Raw genomic sequence first — 18,109 nt, 5'->3', positions numbered from 1 at the left:
TGCGACTTCCTCATGCGATGATTTACCCATTTATGATAAGTTTGATGATTGTCATGTGGAGTCTATTAGTTGTGATGCCATGTTGCATAGGATTTCTTGTAATAATTCTCTCGGTCACATCATGTTTGCCAATCCGCTTGACTTGTCATATGCTATGAATGAGATCAACCGTATGTCATATTTGCAATCTCATTGTAGTGACTATGCATATGCCATTAAAATAAACCCAATTTACACATATGGCATAGATGACAAACCCATGGTTATTGGTATTTGTTTTTCTTGTGATGATATTGATATGCTCCCTTTGCATCATTTATCTCATATGCCATGCCATGACCACCTAGCTTCGGACATACATTGTTTGCCATGTTTTCAATTTTCTCCATATTATACTTCCGCTATTGCACTTGAGGAGACCCACATAGTTTCCTCATACATTTTAGGAGATTTTGATCCATGCCATCCATTGCATGATCCTAATACTTGTGTGCACAAAATGCTTACCATGAATTATGTGCATGCTCAATTTGTGTCCCCGTCATGTTATACATAACAACTATTCTTTCATGATGTTGTTCCCATTCCGACGTGAGAGAAACTCTCAGTTCACACCTAAGAGAGGGCTCGAATGGAATGCATGTGGTGGATGAATAATTGCTGACTTGGCACATTGCTTCGCGCTAGTCGACTCTATCAGGTGGATCCACTATTATATAAGGAGATGATTGGAAGAAGAGAAGTCATGCTTGCGATGGAAGGGGGAAAAGCTCCACTAAACACACATAACGATAGGCAATAAAATCATTGCAATGATAGTGGGCCTAATGGCCGGCCAAGCATGGATGCATGAGAAATGGTTGTTCCCATTCCGACGTGAGAGAAACTCTCAGTTCACACCTAAGAGAGGGCTCGAATGGAATGCATGTGGTGGATGTATAATTGCTGACTTGGCACATTGCTTAGGTGGATAGGCTGCATGTTTAGATAAATAGGTTAGTGGGGATGGATCTCTTGGGTATATAGGATACCATGCATCAAATTTCTTTGAGCGATGCCTATCTTGTGCTAACTCTCGCACGCACATGCACATCATGATGGATGATGTGTACATTTACCACGCACACACTTTGTTTCGTTTGTCTACTTGTTGTGTAAGTACACATGCTTCCTCGTCAACCTCACAATCCAATGAGTTGACGAAACGAGCTCTAGAGAGCAATGATGATTTGGGATCCCGTGGATTATCCTTACCATCGCTCCCTTTGCGCAAAGACTTTGCGCATTTCTTCTACATGGCCCTCACATGGTTATGGGTTATTGTCCATTACATATTCTATGACCATCTTGCCATGTTCACTTTGCATGATATGCTCATTACTATGCCTTTACCATGCATTTGTGACCCATGCTTTGCATTACACATGATGATTGACTCTAGTACTTGTATGTGTATTTGCAAGCTTGGTGGAGATATTGCTTGTTATCGCCATGTTTGTTTGTGCCCAATGCCTATGATGATCCTTTGATCATATCTTGTTTTCATGTTTGTCCTATGTCATGCGCATTACATATGCCTATTATTTGCCCACATGACATGCTTGCCATGATTTCCTCTAGTATGTTGCATCTTCGCACTACTAGTTTGCATGACATGATTGATATGCTTGTCTATGTTGCATCACCCATGATTCATACTTGCTCGTTTCATGTGGTTGATGGCATCTATTTCCATGCTTGTCACATGATTGACTTGATTGCCTCATACATGATGAACAATTGTTCTTTCTATTATGTTGAGTGCCACACTATCTTCACTACACCCTATGCAAGTTATGCTTGGATTGTCTTGTACTTGATCCATGTGTTTAGACTCTTTATTTTATTTGGTATTGTGAATGATTCATATGCATACCATAGACCATTCGTTGAGCGCTTAATGCATGCTTGCTATGACCATGAGGGAGATGCTCATTCTCTTGTCACACATTTAGCATCTCTACCTCCCAGTTATATGCTTGTTTCAATGATGCCCTTGATTGTGCTCAATCCATATGCTTACCTGACATGACACAATCTTTTGTCACACCATATGATATGCATGATGACAACACTTGTTCGGTGAATCACCACTTGAATGCTTGGTTTTGCACTAACGCTAACCACATTTGTTTTTCCAAGTGTTTGTTGTTCTTGCTCCTTTTGAAGGAATCACGAGCCGGTGCGACATTGGAGAGTGCCAACTTTGAGCTTCAAGACTATGAGTACTTGGTGAACATTCACTTCTACAAGGCGACGCCATCTCTTACCGATGGTGATTTGGTTTTCGATCCGAGGTCGGCTCTTTCCCAAGGGGGAGGGGATAATGCGGAGCATCCTACGGACATCACCATGTCAAAAGTCCGTTCGACAAGTGACACGTGCGACATCTACTTCACATACATAAAGGTTAATCATCTCCTTTACACGTGTTCACTTGACCCCTTCGAGGATAGTATACTACTTGACATCCCTCTCGTGTACATGCATAGGTATTACCGGAGCTTCGTCGACGACGAGGAGAAGTTCAAGCGCAAGAGAACATCTACACCATCCAAGAAGGGAGAAGGAGGAAGAGGGACCCCAAGACGCGAAGCACCGGAGGACTCTGACCACCCCGGGTGCCCGGGCCCACAACCCCCGGGTGCCCGGTCCGGCGGCCCCAAAGGGCGCGGCCCGTCTGTCCACCCCGGGTGCCCGGCCCCCTTCCCACGCGCCACCCCAGGTGCCCGGTCCCTTTACCCCGGGTGCCCGGACCCCTCCAGTTGTGCCTGCGTGCACTTAGGGTCCAATGACCCATGTACCCCCATTTTACCCCCAAACTTCCTCTAGTTTATAAATAGTCATCTCCTAGCTCGAAATTAGGGCTAGCAAAGTACATGATATGATCTTAAGAGCTTTGCTCCTATCTACCCTCTCCCATGGAGATCATGACCTCCATTGGAGAAGATCCTTAGGGATTCAAGACCCCCATGAGGGAAGGATCTATCTAGATCATCAAGACCTCATCTCCTGTGGATTTGAGATGAACTTTACCATGTATCTTGTTTCCCTTTGATTGTTCTTGTACCTTGTGAATCTTGTGTGTTTGTTGGTCTAGTGGATGTGTGATTGGACTTGTTCTTGAGTGTCCCTCTTGTGATTTCCCCTCTTGTTCTTCGCGTTCTTCATGGATCCCCCTCCAATTCGTGAAAGATCTCCACTTAGGGTCTCCACCCTACAACACACGAGCAGCCGCCAACAAAACAGCCACCTACGCGCTCCAAGCGTCAAAGCCACCTCGCGCCTTTGGCAACCATCGCCATAGCTATGAAGCCGATGTCCACTGCCGAGCCGATTAGGCCAGCGGCGAGCATAGTGAGCACCAATGGTGGACTTGCTCTCTAATGTGCGCCAACCAGTGATGTAGAGGAGGCATCATCAGCACCAGAGGCCCACGATCGAGCCCCCGTAGATGGCAAGATGTGGAGGGTCTGTCGTGCACTACAGTCCAATCACACGCGTGAACGAGGAGGCGATGCAGTCCACCTCAAGATCCGTCTTCTGCTGCGATCAAATCACATGCGCGGAAGTTGAGACAATGCAGTCCATCTCGCCATGCATGTGATGATGCAGCTAACCACCATGGACGCTGCTCGAATCAACCAGTCACCGCCATCAAGTAGCACCTTGGGCAGGTAGCCGTCGTCCGCGCGGGCTTTGCCTAACGGTGTCGTCCGGCAGCAGCCAAGGAAGAAGCACGAAGGAGGAGGCTGCCAGAGGAGATTGGGGGCGCCGCCCGTGCCGTGTTTGGGGGCGCCGCCAGCGGGGGCGTCAGGGTCATAGAGTTTAATACTAATTCCTTGTGTGCGTGTTTGCGAGAGAAAAACAATGAGAGGATCCTGGTGAGAAAAACAGTGAGGAGATCCTGGTGAGAGAACCAATGGCGACTCTGAATTTCTCCGGTCCAGCAGACATCTGGCTGCAATATGTGCAAAAAAAAACTAGTCGGATTGGACTGGGAGTCCTTTGCCTCTCTACTCTGCACTCGTTTCGGGGCCAGTTCTATGCTATCAAACAAACCACCTCTGTCGCCGATTTCATCAAACGATTTGAATCTCTAATGAATCACCTGATTTCATATTATGAATCTACGCACCCGTATTTTTTTCCTGACGCGCTTTGTCGAGGGATTGCGATCGAACATTCGAGCGGTGGTGCTCATGCAGCGACCACCGGACCTGGACACGGCGTGCTCGCTGGCCCTACTTCAAGAGGAAGTGGCCGACGGCGAGTTGCCGGACGGGCGCTTCTCCCACGCCAAATCGAGGCCAAGGCCAAGCTTCCAGGACGGCATCACCATCATTCTTCGTGCGACCTGCGACGCCTACGGCAAACTCTGAAGATAGGCGTGGCACTGACGCCGCCCGCGGTACGCCTGAAGCCAGGTGGCCGCCCTCCGCGCCAGAAGGCGCGCGAAGGGACTCTGCTTCAAGTGCGGCGAACGATGGATCAAGGAGCACGTGTGCCCACCTACAGTGCAGATGCATATTGTGGATGAACTACTCGCCATATTCAGCCTGGACGATGAGGCGTCAGAATCGCCGCCAGATTCGCCGATTTCTGACGAAGAAAATTTCTGCACCATTTCCCGTCAGGCTGAAGATGGTTCGTCTGCCCCTGGTGTTCTACAACTACAGGCCTGGCTGCAAGGGCATGAAGTGCTGCTCCTGGTCGATTCCGGCAGTTCCACCTCCTTAGTGGACAGTTCATTCGCCTCCAAGCTCTCGGGTGTTGCTCTGTTGCCGTGCCCTTGTCGTGTGTGCGTTGCAGACGGCGCCACCATTCCATGCACTCGCTATATTCCTGACTGTCCTTGGATTGCGCAAGAGCATGAGTTTAAGACTGATTTCAAAGTTCTCAAGCTGGGTGCGTATGACGCTATATTGGGAATCGATTAGTTACGCAAACACAGCCCTATGAACATTGATCGGATCGAGCAACATCTGACAGTCACAACACCAAGCGGGCAACTGAAAATGTCAACGGTGTCGTCCGACCAGACACAACGCTCTCTGATCTCAGCGCCGGAATTGCTCAAGGCTTGCAAGCAAGGCTCAGTCGCCCATGTCATCCACCTTAACTCTCTGGATGCGATTAGCACAGCGAACACACCAATTCCAATGGAGATCCTGCACCTGTCAGAATAGTTCATTGATGTCTTCCAAGACCCGCGCGGCCTTCCGCCCCGTCATGAGTGCGACCACAGAATTCCTTTGATGGCAGGCGCCCAACCGGTCAATTCGCGCCCATACAGATACAAGCCTGAGCTCAAGACGGAAATCGAGCAACAAGTTCAGGAACTGCTCGACGCCGGTGTGGTTCAAAAAAGCTCAAGCCCGTTTTCCTCACCAGCCCTGCTAGTCAAAAAAAAGATGACTCCTGGCGCCTCTGCGTGGATTACAGGCGCCTGAACTCCATGACTGTGGTCAGCAAGTATCCAGTGCCTATCATCGATGAACTTTGGACGAGCTCGCAGGCGCCAAATGGTTCTCTAAACTGGACTTGCGCGCAGGATTCCACCAGATACGTATGGCAGAGGGGGAAGAATACAAGACGGCCTTTCAAACTCACTCAGGGCATTGGGAATTTCGCGTCATGCCATTCGGCGTCGCCGGAGGTCCAGCAACATTCAATGGCACCATGAACACCACCCTCCGCCCCATGAATCGCGTCTGTGTCATATCATTCTTTGACGATATCCTCACCTTCAGTAAGACACTGACCGATCACATACAACACATCAAACAAGTGTTACAGCTGCTTCGAGAAGATCATTGGCAGGTGAAGCAGTCCAAGTGTTCCTTTGCACAGAAACAGATCGCCTACCTTTGCCACGTCATCAACGAGCACGGCGTCTCTACTGATCCAAAGTTCAGACAATTCAAAAATGGCCGACTCCCACTTGCGTCAAAGAGGTGCGCAGCTTCCTCGGCCTCGCTGGCTACTGCCGCAAGTTCGTCCAACATTTTGGAATCATTGCCCGGCCACTCTTCAATCTCCTCAAGAAACGCCAGCAGTTTATTTGGACAAGTGATACTCAGCAAGCCTTTGACACCCTGAAACTGAAGCTAGTCACAGCACCAGTCTTACAGTTGCCGGACTTCACCAAGAAATTCACCATTGATACGGATGCTTGCGCCTATGGAGTGGGAGCAGTACTCCAACAAGGACAGCGCATTGCATACATGAGCAAGCCCCTGGGCCCCAAGAACAGAGGGCTATCTACATATGAGAAAGAATGCATGGCGATTCTGATGGCAATCGAATAGTGGCGCCCATACCTGCTCAATGAAGAGTTCATTATCCGCACCGATCAACGCATCCTAGTGCACCTGGACGATCAGCACTTGTCCACCCCATGGCAACAAAAGGCTTTCACCAAATTGCTTGGTCTCAGGTACAAAATCTAGTACCGACCAAGCCCAACCAATTCAGCCGCTGATGCTCTGTCCCGCCGTGCACCGGATGCCTCCATCACAGCTATCTCAGTCTGCAAACCTGCCTGGCTGGATGATATCGTGGCAAGCTATGGAACCAACCCACAAGTGCGGAACATCATCTGTGATCTTGACAGGCGACCAGACCCCAAGAAACGTTTCACTATGCGCGATGGCTTGTTGTATTTCAGAGATAGAATCTGGTTAGGAGGCTCCCCTTCTCTGCAACAACGCGTGCTCCGCGCCTTCCCCGACAACATAATGGGCGGCCATTCGGGAGTACCAATGACCTACAAGCGCCTCTGCCATATGTTCGCATGGCCCAGAATGAAAGAGCATATCAAGCAGTATGTGCAGTCGTGCTCCGTGTGCCAGCAAGCCAAGCCAGAGCGCGTTCGATACCCCGGCCTGCTCGAACCTCTCCCAGTCCCAAATGACGCGTGGAAGGTGGTCACCATGGACTTCATTGACGGCCTTCCTTCTTCAGGCAAGTTCAATTGCATTCTCGTCGTGGTCGACAAGTTCACCCGCTACACCCACTTCCTTGCTCTAAGCCATCCATTCACGACGGCGAAGGTGGCCCACTCTTATCTGGAGAACATCTACAAACGGCATGGCCTCCCTGAAGCAATAGTCTCCGACAGAGACCCCGTGTTCACCAGCAGCTTTCGGCGCGAACTCTTCAAAACTATCGGCACCAAACTCAATATGAGCACGCCGTATCACCCGCAAACAGATGGGCAAACGGAGCGCGTCAATCAGTGCCTTGAGATATACCTCAGATGCTTCACCCACGCCAACCCAAACAAGTGGCACCAATACTTGGCTCTCGCGGAATTTTGGTACAACTACAGCTTTCACTCTGCTCTCAATACTTATCCTTTCGCAGCTCTCTATGGTCAAGAGCCACGCCATTGGGGAATTGAAACCGCTTCTACATGCAAGCAGCCGCAGCTCAAAGACTGGCTTGAAGAGCGCAAGCACATGCAGCAAGTACTTTCGGAGTACCTGCATCGAGCGCGCAACATTATGAAGAGCCAAGCTGACAAGAAACGCACTGATCGCTCCTTCGTCGTTGGGGACTCCCGTCTTCTTCAAGCTACAGCCGTACGTTCAAACAACGGTGGCCCGTCGCTCCAACCACAAGCTCTCTTTCCGCTACTTCGAGCCCTACAAGATCATTCGCGTCGTCAACCCCGTCGCCTACGAGCTCGAGCTTCCCGCCGGCGCCAAGGTGCACCCCGTCTTCCACGTGTCGCAGCTCCGCGAGCCTTGTCCGCTTCTACACCGGTCGAGACGACGCTGCCAACCCCCACGAACAAACCCCTGACACCGGTCGAGATCATCAATACAAGATGGCGCCACACCCCGCAAGGACGACGTGAACAAGTCCTCGTGCGCTGGTCCGATCCCTCCATCCTCGACGCCACCTGGGAAGATGCCAAGACGATGCGAGACCGCTACCCCACGCCCCTGGCTTGGGGACAAGCCATCTCTCAAGGAGGAGGGGATGTCAGCGCACGACCTGCCACGACAGCAAGTGACAAGAGTGCTGCCGCGGCAGCAAAACACACTGCCAATGACGGCCTGGTGGCAAGGCGGATCGACAGCAGGCCCAAGAGGATCGCGCAGCCCAACAGAAGATTCGTCGGGCCGGAGTGGGGCCACTGAGTCACGCGTCACCGCTGACTCCTCCTTATTCCCTCGAGCGACGATGGCAGCGGCATCCAGAAGGATCAGAACGAATGGTGGCTCTCTCCCCCTTTCCCCACCTACCTTCCTTCTTCTTCTTCCACAAGAACAGCGAGAGTGCTGGTTGTAATTGAATTCGAGACTTGTATCCGAGATAGAGTGAATAGATCGATTCGGTACCTAACATCTAACACTTACCACCACCCACGCATATCGCCTACTCCTATCATCCTGTTTACCTTTGGCCTTCCCACAATGATTATTAGAGACTAGGAATAGTGCAATCAAGTGCGTGTTTCATCTCACATTTCTTTTTTCCGGGGCGAACTGTTGCATGGCACACCAAATCCGAAACAGCCATCTAATTCAAGCACTACATATTTATCTACGGCCATTCAATACGTTGCTGAAGCGCTAATGCTAGCACACGGCAAGCATCTTTCGTGCGTTTTCGTTTACAAGCCAAGGGCATAAAAGATAGATCCGCGCGAACAAACCACAGAAAACCGCGCTGGAGCATACTCCTACTCTTTTGAGAGGTGCTTTCTTCGACAAATCGAATATTTCGGAAGAACCAGTCAGAACTCCAACACGAAAACTGCAGTGCTCCAAATGAACAGGCGATTGTTGCTACGTATTATTCAACGAATGAAAAGGGGAAAGGGGGAGGACGTTACCTTGAACAGACAAAAAAATCCCCGATTCTTCAGACCTCAATGGAAGAAGGGAAGACGGAGAGGGCAAGAAATCATGCGGAATAGGTTGCGCTAAAAAAAATGAGAAAATCAGAGGGGGGAAACTGCGGGCATTTTGAGCAAGAATTGAAGATATTTTTTACTGCCACGCTTCGCCGTTTAATTATTTTTTGAAGGTGACCATCCATCAATCAACCAACCGAGATGCAAATTTCAGATCGAGAAGGGCACCAGTTACCTGCCCGAGCCCCCGGGGCTGCGATGCGAGGCCGCTGCGACGGCGAGCAGGACAGGAGTCGTGGAGAACGTGGCGGGAGAACGTGGGGGAGGCGCAGACTTGTGGCTGGCAGAAGTTTGCTCCAGTAGGGTTTTTTTCTCGTGCGTTTCACCATGAGGCCCCTCGTACTGTCGGCTGGCTCGTGTGTGTTTGAGCGTGCTAGTGGTTGGCGTCGCGAGCCGCTTGAGAGGAGGTTGTGTCCACCTCACTTTCATCTTAAAATAAAAATAAAAATCATGTCACATGGACATCATATTCGTTTTTAAAAAAATGCTAGAAAAAATTTATAAAAAAATAAAAGAGTCTCACTTCCATTTTCAAAAAATAATTTTAAAATCTTTCTCACCGTGACCAACCAGCATGCATCACATGGCATAGCTGGTTGGCCATCTTTTATGACTACTAGTGGACCCGCTGCGCCAAATGACGTAGAGGCACACTAAATCCATGTGCACGATGAAAACGATATCCACTGTTTAGTCGCCTTTAATATGAGACATGGTGAATTGTTGTCGATAATAAGTCTCATTTTAAACCATGAGCGCTTTGAAAAAAAGCATTTGTTAGTAAGTTTAAGTCTGGTCAAGCACATGGATATTAATTGTAACCTTTTTGTTTGAAAAAAGAAAATGAAAGACTTATCTTTCCAAATATATGCAATATGTCAAGCAGGTTAAAACACATTTGAGTACATAGAAACATGGCCAATAGATTCAATAAAAGAGAAATTCAAATAGTCGTCATCACAGGTGATACATTGTAGTTAAGATAGTACATGAATAAGAGAGACTTCACTGGATTTGCAAAATTGCCTTTCCAAACATGGTTGTGGATTCACAATTCACTACTCATTACCGTGGTTGGTGCACAATGTGCCGAACAACCCCCTCTTTGTAGTTTTTTGTTGAAATATATCATATACACGGTGTTCTGCCAATCAGACCAAGAAGAAAAAACAGAATGGAAGAATAAGTTTTATCCTAATGCAATACATGTTGAGTAGGGAAGAAGGTTTGTCCCGCTCATCGATTTGCGTTGATCGCGGTCATTGGAGGCTAGATAGGAGCTTAGAACATGGTATCGTCTGTGCATCTGTAGAGTGGAGTATGTGGTTGGTGGCTCGGCTGGGGCGGCTGGGAACCCGAAAGCTTTCAGGTCATATCACGATTACAACAACAGTCCAATACAAAGAATTTCTTAAGGTTGCATGATAGCAGCAATTTATCTTTGAAAATATATACCTGAGCATAAATAATTTGTTATGTTATTCGAGTGGCAGAGGCATAATTGTTGATAAGGTACATTGTTACTGGGAAAGAAAACTAAGGCCGCTCCATGAGCATTCCACCTTTTTGTTGTTCTCAACACCACAGACCATTAACCATAGTCCAGTTGTTTCCTCATAAACAATGGAGACATACCAAATATGTTAGATCTATTCATTTCCTTTCTTTTTTGAGTGAGAATCTATTCATTTCCTAGAGGGGAACACAACTACATGAAAGGGTGCAAACAGTCACACCCAAAGCTTAGAGCATGACCGTTGGAGGGGCAAAACTAGAGCTATAAGATTTTCATTCTTCTCCTCAACCACAGCTTTCACCAGATGTCAGCAAGGAGAGGCTAATGTGCAAAAGATCCTGTAATACAATGAATCGGATTAGAACCACAAATTTTAATTGTTTTTCTAAATAAGAACTGGTACTGAGTGGCAGATAGCAGAGGTAGCATACCTATACACCTAATAGTTACAATATTCCGCCAGAAACAACATAGGTAAAGCCCTTCTTTTACCACCGATATCTAAATAATAACAAGATATTCAAATTTTCGACCTAGAGAGTGTGCATAGTACGACTGTCAATCCAAAAAGTTTGTAAAAGACAGTTTCTACCAAAACATGTATGCAAGGCATAGTGGTGATTTAATATCCTTTTTAGGACAAATTGTAATGTAAATTGGTAACCGTATGTGGTATAAACAGCATTGAAAGCTCTATCAATATAGTTTAGAAAAGTCATTATTAACAGAGTATGGTAAAGATTGCCATGAGACCAGGCTGGTCTTACCAAGGATTCTCAATATACAGATAAACAAAGATCAGTTGTCCAAATTAGTGGAAATTAGTGAAATGATCTATGGTCTGGTACAAATGACCCTAACCCTCAAGAAACGATCTAAAATACCATGAGGTCCATGAGTAATGAAAGCGAAAAAGATGTTGTCAAGCTTTTCCATCTTCTTCGCGCCACTTTGCGTCCTGGGCCCGGTCTCTCTTAAACATGAAGCACTACATGTAAATATAGCCAGCAAAGCATGAGTGCTTTACTCCAATCAAAGTCTAAGCTATATGCAGCTGACATAAGGTCAGTCCGGAATTAATGAAGGACACCACATAGTACTATTCACTGATGTCAAACATAATATTGCTTGCATTTTAAATCATAAAGATTGGAGACTTATTCGAAGAGTCATAATTATCCGTCGGTCGAAGTTCAAGATCAAAAGTGATTAACAATAATAACAAGACTTTGGAATCTTGGCAAATCTGTGATATGTTGCGGTATAAAATTGTTGTAGATGTTTGTCAGAATGAACAAACATATGGGGAGAGGGAAACTCAAGATTCTGCACATGATAACAGTGAAGGGTCCTAGTGTGCCACCATACGCTGCAACAGCATATCTAAATATCATTGGCACGAGTGTTTGACATGTACTACAACATGCTTAACTTACTATGCAATAATGCAAGTACCACTACATATTCATCTGTACTATTACTATTGTATATACCCAGGGTACTACAAAATACATGAATGGAAGTAAGACTAAACAATAGAAATAGTAGACCATATAGTTTATTTAGTATAGCAGTTTTTCCTTCCGAGGGATTTGGAATAGCAGTAAGGACCAATAGAACTCCATTATCCTGATTAGATGTTGGAGCTAATATACCAAGTTTTTTATGTTGAGCTAAAGTATCCATGTTTTGGTCATCACATAAGTCTACTAGTGAAAACTTATCTGTCTCATTCAGTAAGTAGAAATAAGCTTAGCTTTGTATCTAAGGATGAGTTTAATTGTATGAACATTGTATCAGCATCAGATTCAAGCAAGAAACAAGATCATCCTACTCTATAATCTCTCTCCTTCATTTGAGTATCAGGCAAAGAAATTGGATAGAACTCACCAAGTCCACACCGATGCAGGCTAGACTCTTTATAATGCATATGGCCATTGAAAGACAATAGAAAGACTCCCACCTTTGTCATAGGTTTCCCATAATCAAAACCATTAGTTTTCCAAAATTGAATTATCTATGGGGAGGCGAGGAGGATGGGAGCACACCTACCGCGTCCACCAACAACCACTGAATCCTCGTCAACATAATTATCGTTGTCAGCATGAGAAAATACTGCCACCCAATGTCCCAAACCAAATCATTCCAGGTCGCACCTGAACATCTGCAGAGCAGTCAAGTAGAAAATATTTTGTTCTCTAAAACGTGAAATATCCCTTCGCCTTTTATTCATCTTTCAATATTAAAGTGTTTCGAGCAATAAGGCAACATTCCATGAATCTTCAAAATCTCAAGTAGGACTTAGGAGGCAGCCCCCCCCCCCCCCCCCCCCCCCCCCCCGGCCATGAACATGTTGGCCGTTTGGACGTTCCACTTGAGAAAATAGTCATGGATGTGTACGCCCCTGCACGACCCACCACCATAACTTAACCGAAATAGAACAGCAAGAAAATGTAATAAAAAGCATCCCCAAAACACATGGAGATAGCTCACATTATGTCTGTAGTCCGCTTCCCAGTTGCTCTACGCCATTCTACAACTACAATGACAAACTTGGAAACTAATAAAAAAATGGAAGTAGCGCCATATTATCCATAATCAATAAGGGAAAGAAACATTTCACATAATTACATTCTAAAGGCTAAAGGCTGGAAACTCACCAATACAATGTAGAAAAATCAGAAACACAAGTGTCATATCGAGCCTTGGTACTTTCTATAGTAATCTTCAGAAGGTAACGCATCAAAACAATTCCAATAATGACCTGGCATCGAAAATGAGCTATAAGCATAAACTTATCACATATACAGAGGACATATTTATTAGCCTAACCTACGCTATGCAATCTACATATGTTATACCCTTTCTAGCTTTATTGTATTCTATTATTTCCTGAATATATGTTGAACTTGTGTTCAAAATGCAAGTACTAACTTTGAACTTGACTTAAATCAACACAATCATATCATCAAAATACAAGTGCAAACTTGATTGGGTTCATAAGAGGGATAAATTCCACCTTGGTCTTCTTCATCTCTTCAGCTAAAATTGTACTTCATATGTTCTTGCTCAGATCTGCACATATCATGTTTAGAAAATCCACAGAAAACTAAAACGTCTTTGTGTGTGTGTGTGTGTGTGTGTGTGTGTGAGAGAGAGAGAGAGAGAGAGAGAGGAGCACCTAGTTCATATTCGTCTTGGACTATCCATGTCTTCCCGCCACGCCATGTGCACCTCATTGGTGCTTGACCTTCTTGCTGCTACTACTGGTTTTGGCCATGAAGGTATAGGAGTGAGGGGAGGAAGAATGAGACAGTACCGACGAAAGTTGTTGGTGGGCGTTGACGGCCTGGCCGAGCCTCAACCAGCGCCAGCCGTACCGCCATCTCTCTCCCTCCATCCCCATCTGCATGTGATGGTGGCACTCGACTGGGAGGTGGAAGAGGAGGACGAGCCGTGTTGCCCCAGATCTTGGTTCTGCTTACCGCCGCGTCAGAGTCCAATTGGCGGACGGTCAAGTGCAACCGTTCTTCACCATGGAAAACCTCGACCAGCTCAGCGGCGTCCAGCCGCGGATGCTGCTCCCGTGCTCGCCACTGCCGTCGATGGCAAAGAGGAGGAGGCGGGTCGAGGAGCCCTTGCTTGTATCTGCGTTGGTATTTCCCCAAAAAGGAGAGAATGATGCAGCAACGGTAAGTATTTCCCTTAGTTATGAAACCAAGGTTATCAATCCAGTAGGAGAACCAAGCAACACTATGTAAGCAGTAACTGCATTTTTTTTTTCGAAAAGGGGATCTCCCCGGCCTCTGCATGAGTGATGCATACGGCCATCTTATTAACGAAATAAAAGGTTCCAACAAGGTTCCAAATTCTCCAACTGAAAAGTAATCAAAAAGCAGCTCACACAGAGCTAAATAGGCTGGACACACAGACTAGCCAAGATAAAACGCCACAACCGGCTGGCTAAAGATAGATAGATAAACTAATTGCCTATCCTATTACATGACCGCCATCCAAACCGGTTGAAGATATCCCGAGCTACCATCTCCCAGCGGATAGATCCAGTAACCAAATGCTTCCTGGCCTCCATCGGAGTGAGTAGCGACCATGAACGGATCACGGCCGTGGCTCGGAAAATAACCTGCAAAAAGTGAATACGTGATGTTCTGTTAAAAACCAAATCATTTCTGCAAGTCCAGATAGTCCACAATAAAGCGCAAACTCCAACACGAATATGTCTCGCTAATTCAGGCTCAATCCCAATGAGCCATGTCCCAAATAACGTAGTGACAGAATTCGGTGGAGTAATATTAAAAGCAATGTGAACCGTCCGCCAAAGTACTCTGGCAAACGGGCAATCAAAAAAGAGATGCTTGATCGTCTCGTCCCGATCACAGAAGCTACACCTCGTAGGTCCTGTCCAATTACGCTTAATCAAGTTATCCTTGGTTAAAATAACCTGTTTATGGACAAACCACATAAACACTTTTATTTTCAAAGGAATTTTGACAGCCCAAACATGCTTGGAGGTAGGAATGGAGCTCGAATTAATTACATCAATATACATTGATTTAACCGTGAATACTCCAGACCTAGTCAGTTTCCAGCGTAATTCATCGGGTTGTTGAGTAAGATGGACATCCATTAGTCTCCGAACAAGACAGAGCCAAGCTTCCCAACGATTGCCCACTAACGACCGTCTAAACTGAATATTAAGGGGGATGGATTGAAACACCGTAGCAACGAACACCTCACGTCGTTGAACAATGCGATACAAAGACGGATATTGAATGGCCAACGGTGTCTCGCCGAGCCAAGTATCCTCCCAGAAGCGTGTACTGGCGCTGTTGCCAATAACAACCTTTGTCCTATTAAGCAGAGATTGTTTGACTTTCATCAGGCCTTTCCAGAAAGGCGAGTCAGTCGGCCTGACTGTGACCTGGGACAAGGACTTTGTCTGAAGGTACTTGCTGCGAAGGATTTGGGCTCACATGGCCTCAGTCTCAAAAGAAAGCTTCCACAGCCACTTGCTAAGAAGGCATCTGTTCTTAACTTCGAGATTCTCAATACCAAGACCCCCTTGGTCTTTCGGTCTACAGATGATATCCCATTTTGCAAGTCTGTATTTTCTTTTTAGATCATCACCCTGCCAAAAGAAACGCGATCGATAAAAGTCCAGTCTTTTCCTAACACCAACTGGGACTTGAAAGAACGATAAGAGAAACATAGGCATACTCGTGAGCACCGAATTAATCAGAATTAATCGGCCTCCATATGACATGAGCTTGCCCTTCCAGCAACTCACTTTCTTCTCGAACCGGTCTTCGATGCACTTCCATTCTCTATTGGTCAGCTTTCTATGGTGGATTGGAATACCTAGGTAAGAGAAAGGTAACTCCCCCAAGTCGCACCCAAACAATTGCCTATAAGCCTCTTGTTCGTCTTTGGCTCTACCAAAGCAGAACAGCTCGCTCTTATGAAAGTTAATCTTTAACCCGGTCAATTGTTCGAAAAGGCATAACACCAGCTTCATATTTCTCGCCTTGGCCAGGTCATGCTCCATAAAGATGATTGTATCATCAGCGTACTGAAGGATGGATACACCTCCATCAACCAGATGAGGTACCAAACCACCCACTTGACCATTCTCCTTAGCCCTTCCTATCAAGATGGCTAACATATCAACCACAATGTTAAACAAGATAGGGGACATCGGATCTCCTTGTCTTAGGCCTTTATGTGTCTGGAAGTAATGACCAATATCGTCATTCACTTTAATTCCCACACTCCCTTTTTGCGTAAATGATTCAACCCGGCGTCGCCAGGCTTCATCAAAACCTTTCATACGCAATGCCTGTTGGAGAAATGGCCATTTAACCTTATCGTACGCTTTCTCGAAATCCACCTTAAAAATGACTCCATCTAGCTTCTTGGAATGGATTTCATGGAGCGTTTCATGAAGGACGACCACCCCTTCAAGGATGTTTCTGTCCGGCATGAAAGCAGTTTGGGAGTGCTGCACCACAGAATGCGCAATCTGTGTGAGCCTATTAGTCCCGACCTTGGTGAATATTTTAAAACTAACATTGAGAAGGCAGATCGGCCTGAACTGCTCAATTCTCACAGCATCCGTCTTCTTAGGGAGCAGTGTGATAGTTCCAAAATTCAAGTGAAATAATTGAAGCTGTCCAGAGAATAGATCATGAAACATAGGTAACAAGTCCCCCTTAATAATATGCCAGCACTTCTTGTAGAACTCCACCGGAAATCCATCCGGTCCGGGAGCTTTATTATTTTTCAACTGTGCTATAGCATCAAACACCTCCTTCTACGAAAATGGGGCAACCAGAATATCATTTTCAGCAGCCGAAAGTTGAGGCACATCCTCAGTTCTGGACTCATAAAGAGAGACACAATTATCCTCCGGAGGTCCAAATAACTGCCTATAATACTCGGTTATATACGTCTTTAGGTTATCCTGTCCTAAAATAGTGCCCTCATCTTGTTCAAGTTGGAATATCCTCTTCTTTCTGTGCTTACCATTTGCAATCAGATGAAAGAATTGAGTATTCGCGTCCCCTTGGACCACTTTGCGAACCTTAGCCCGCAAAGCCCACTTCAATTCTTCTTCGCGGAGAAGTTCTTTCAACCTCTTCTCTGCTTCAGTTTTAACCTGGAGCTCAGCAGGCATCAGAATCGTGGATTCGGCCTTAACGTCCAGATTCTGTATAAGAGAGAGGAGCCTTTCCTTCTCAATCTTATATACCCCACTAAGATGCTTAGCCCAACCCCGTAAGAAGCTTCTCAAACTCCTAATCTTATTTTGCCAACGCTCGACCGCGGTCCTACCGCCTACACCTTTCGCCCATTCCCTAGCGATCAGGTCTAGGAACCCTTCGCGTTCGAACCAGGCCATCTCGAAAGAAAAGGTGTTTTTGTTTCCCACGTGGTTCGGCTCCCCTGAGTCAACGAACAGTGGAGTGTGATCGGAGAAACCCCGAGAAAGAGCTTGAACCGTCACAAGCGGGAACTTCTGTTCCCACTCAACACTCGCAAGCACGCGATCAAGCTTTTCGTATGTCGGGTTGGGTAGTGAGTTAGCCCAGGTAAACTTTCTACCAGAAAGCTCTATCTCCCTCAGATCCAAGCTTTCAATAATAGTATTGAACATGAACGACCACCTGTCGTCAAAGTTATCATTATTCTTCTCCTCTCTCCTCCTAATGATGTTGAAATCTCCCCCAACTAAGAGTGGAAGCTGTTCGGACCCACAAATCCGAACAAGATCCGCCAAAAATTCCGGTTTAAGCTCGGGCTGTGCGGCACCATAAACCGCCACCAGCGCCCAGTTGAAAGCGTCAACCTTAGACCTGACTCGAAACTTAACCGCAAAGTCACCCATGACTACACTCCGGACTTCAAGCGAATCACATCGCACTCCCAGCAAGATACCACCCGATCTTCCACGCGGAGGGAGGCAATGCCAATCAAAGTCAACACCACCCACGAGAGAGGAAAGAAACTGTGGCGCAAAATTGTCTCTACCAGTTTCCGATAGCGCAATAAAATCTAAACGATGCTCCAGAGATGCCTCAGCAAGGAACCTTCTTTTAGCCAAGTCTTTC

General features: G+C 46.3%; 1 protein-coding gene and 1 long non-coding RNA gene across 14 annotated transcripts in view; both read right to left on the bottom strand.

The window, feature by feature from the left end:
- Window positions 1-9,359, bottom strand: part of LOC109759320 (probable magnesium transporter NIPA2) — a 64,267-nt gene extending 54,908 nt beyond the window's left edge. For 8 of the 12 annotated variants that reach the window (XM_020318139.4, XM_020318144.4, XM_073501304.1 and 5 more), the window contains exons 1-2: window positions 9,144-9,359; window positions 8,888-8,977 (exon numbers count right to left, since the gene is read on the bottom strand). The gene's annotated coding sequence lies outside the window, so the exon portion shown is untranslated. The remainder of the gene's footprint in view (window positions 1-8,887; window positions 8,978-9,143) is intronic. The other 4 variants (XM_020318141.4, XM_073501300.1, XM_073501302.1 and 1 more) reach the window with 4 other exon arrangements.
- A 1,065-nt stretch (window positions 9,360-10,424) lies between these two features.
- On the bottom strand, window positions 10,425-14,167 carry LOC109759326 (uncharacterized). 2 transcript variants are annotated; one of them, XR_012187607.1, is made up of 5 exons: window positions 13,666-14,167; window positions 13,504-13,559; window positions 12,978-13,248; window positions 10,916-12,888; window positions 10,425-10,822 (listed from the first exon to the last, which is right to left on the bottom strand). It is a non-coding gene; the product is annotated as an uncharacterized lncRNA (long non-coding RNA). The 2 variants fall into 2 exon arrangements; XR_012187606.1 differs by having other exon boundaries at window positions 10,916-13,248.
- Between the last annotated feature and the right edge of the window lie 3,942 nt (window positions 14,168-18,109).

This window comes from Aegilops tauschii, chromosome 6 (genome assembly GCF_002575655.3).
Source record: "Aegilops tauschii subsp. strangulata cultivar AL8/78 chromosome 6, Aet v6.0, whole genome shotgun sequence".
NCBI lineage: Eukaryota > Viridiplantae > Streptophyta > Magnoliopsida > Poales > Poaceae > Aegilops > Aegilops tauschii.
This window is presented reverse-complemented; position numbering and strand designations above follow the sequence as displayed.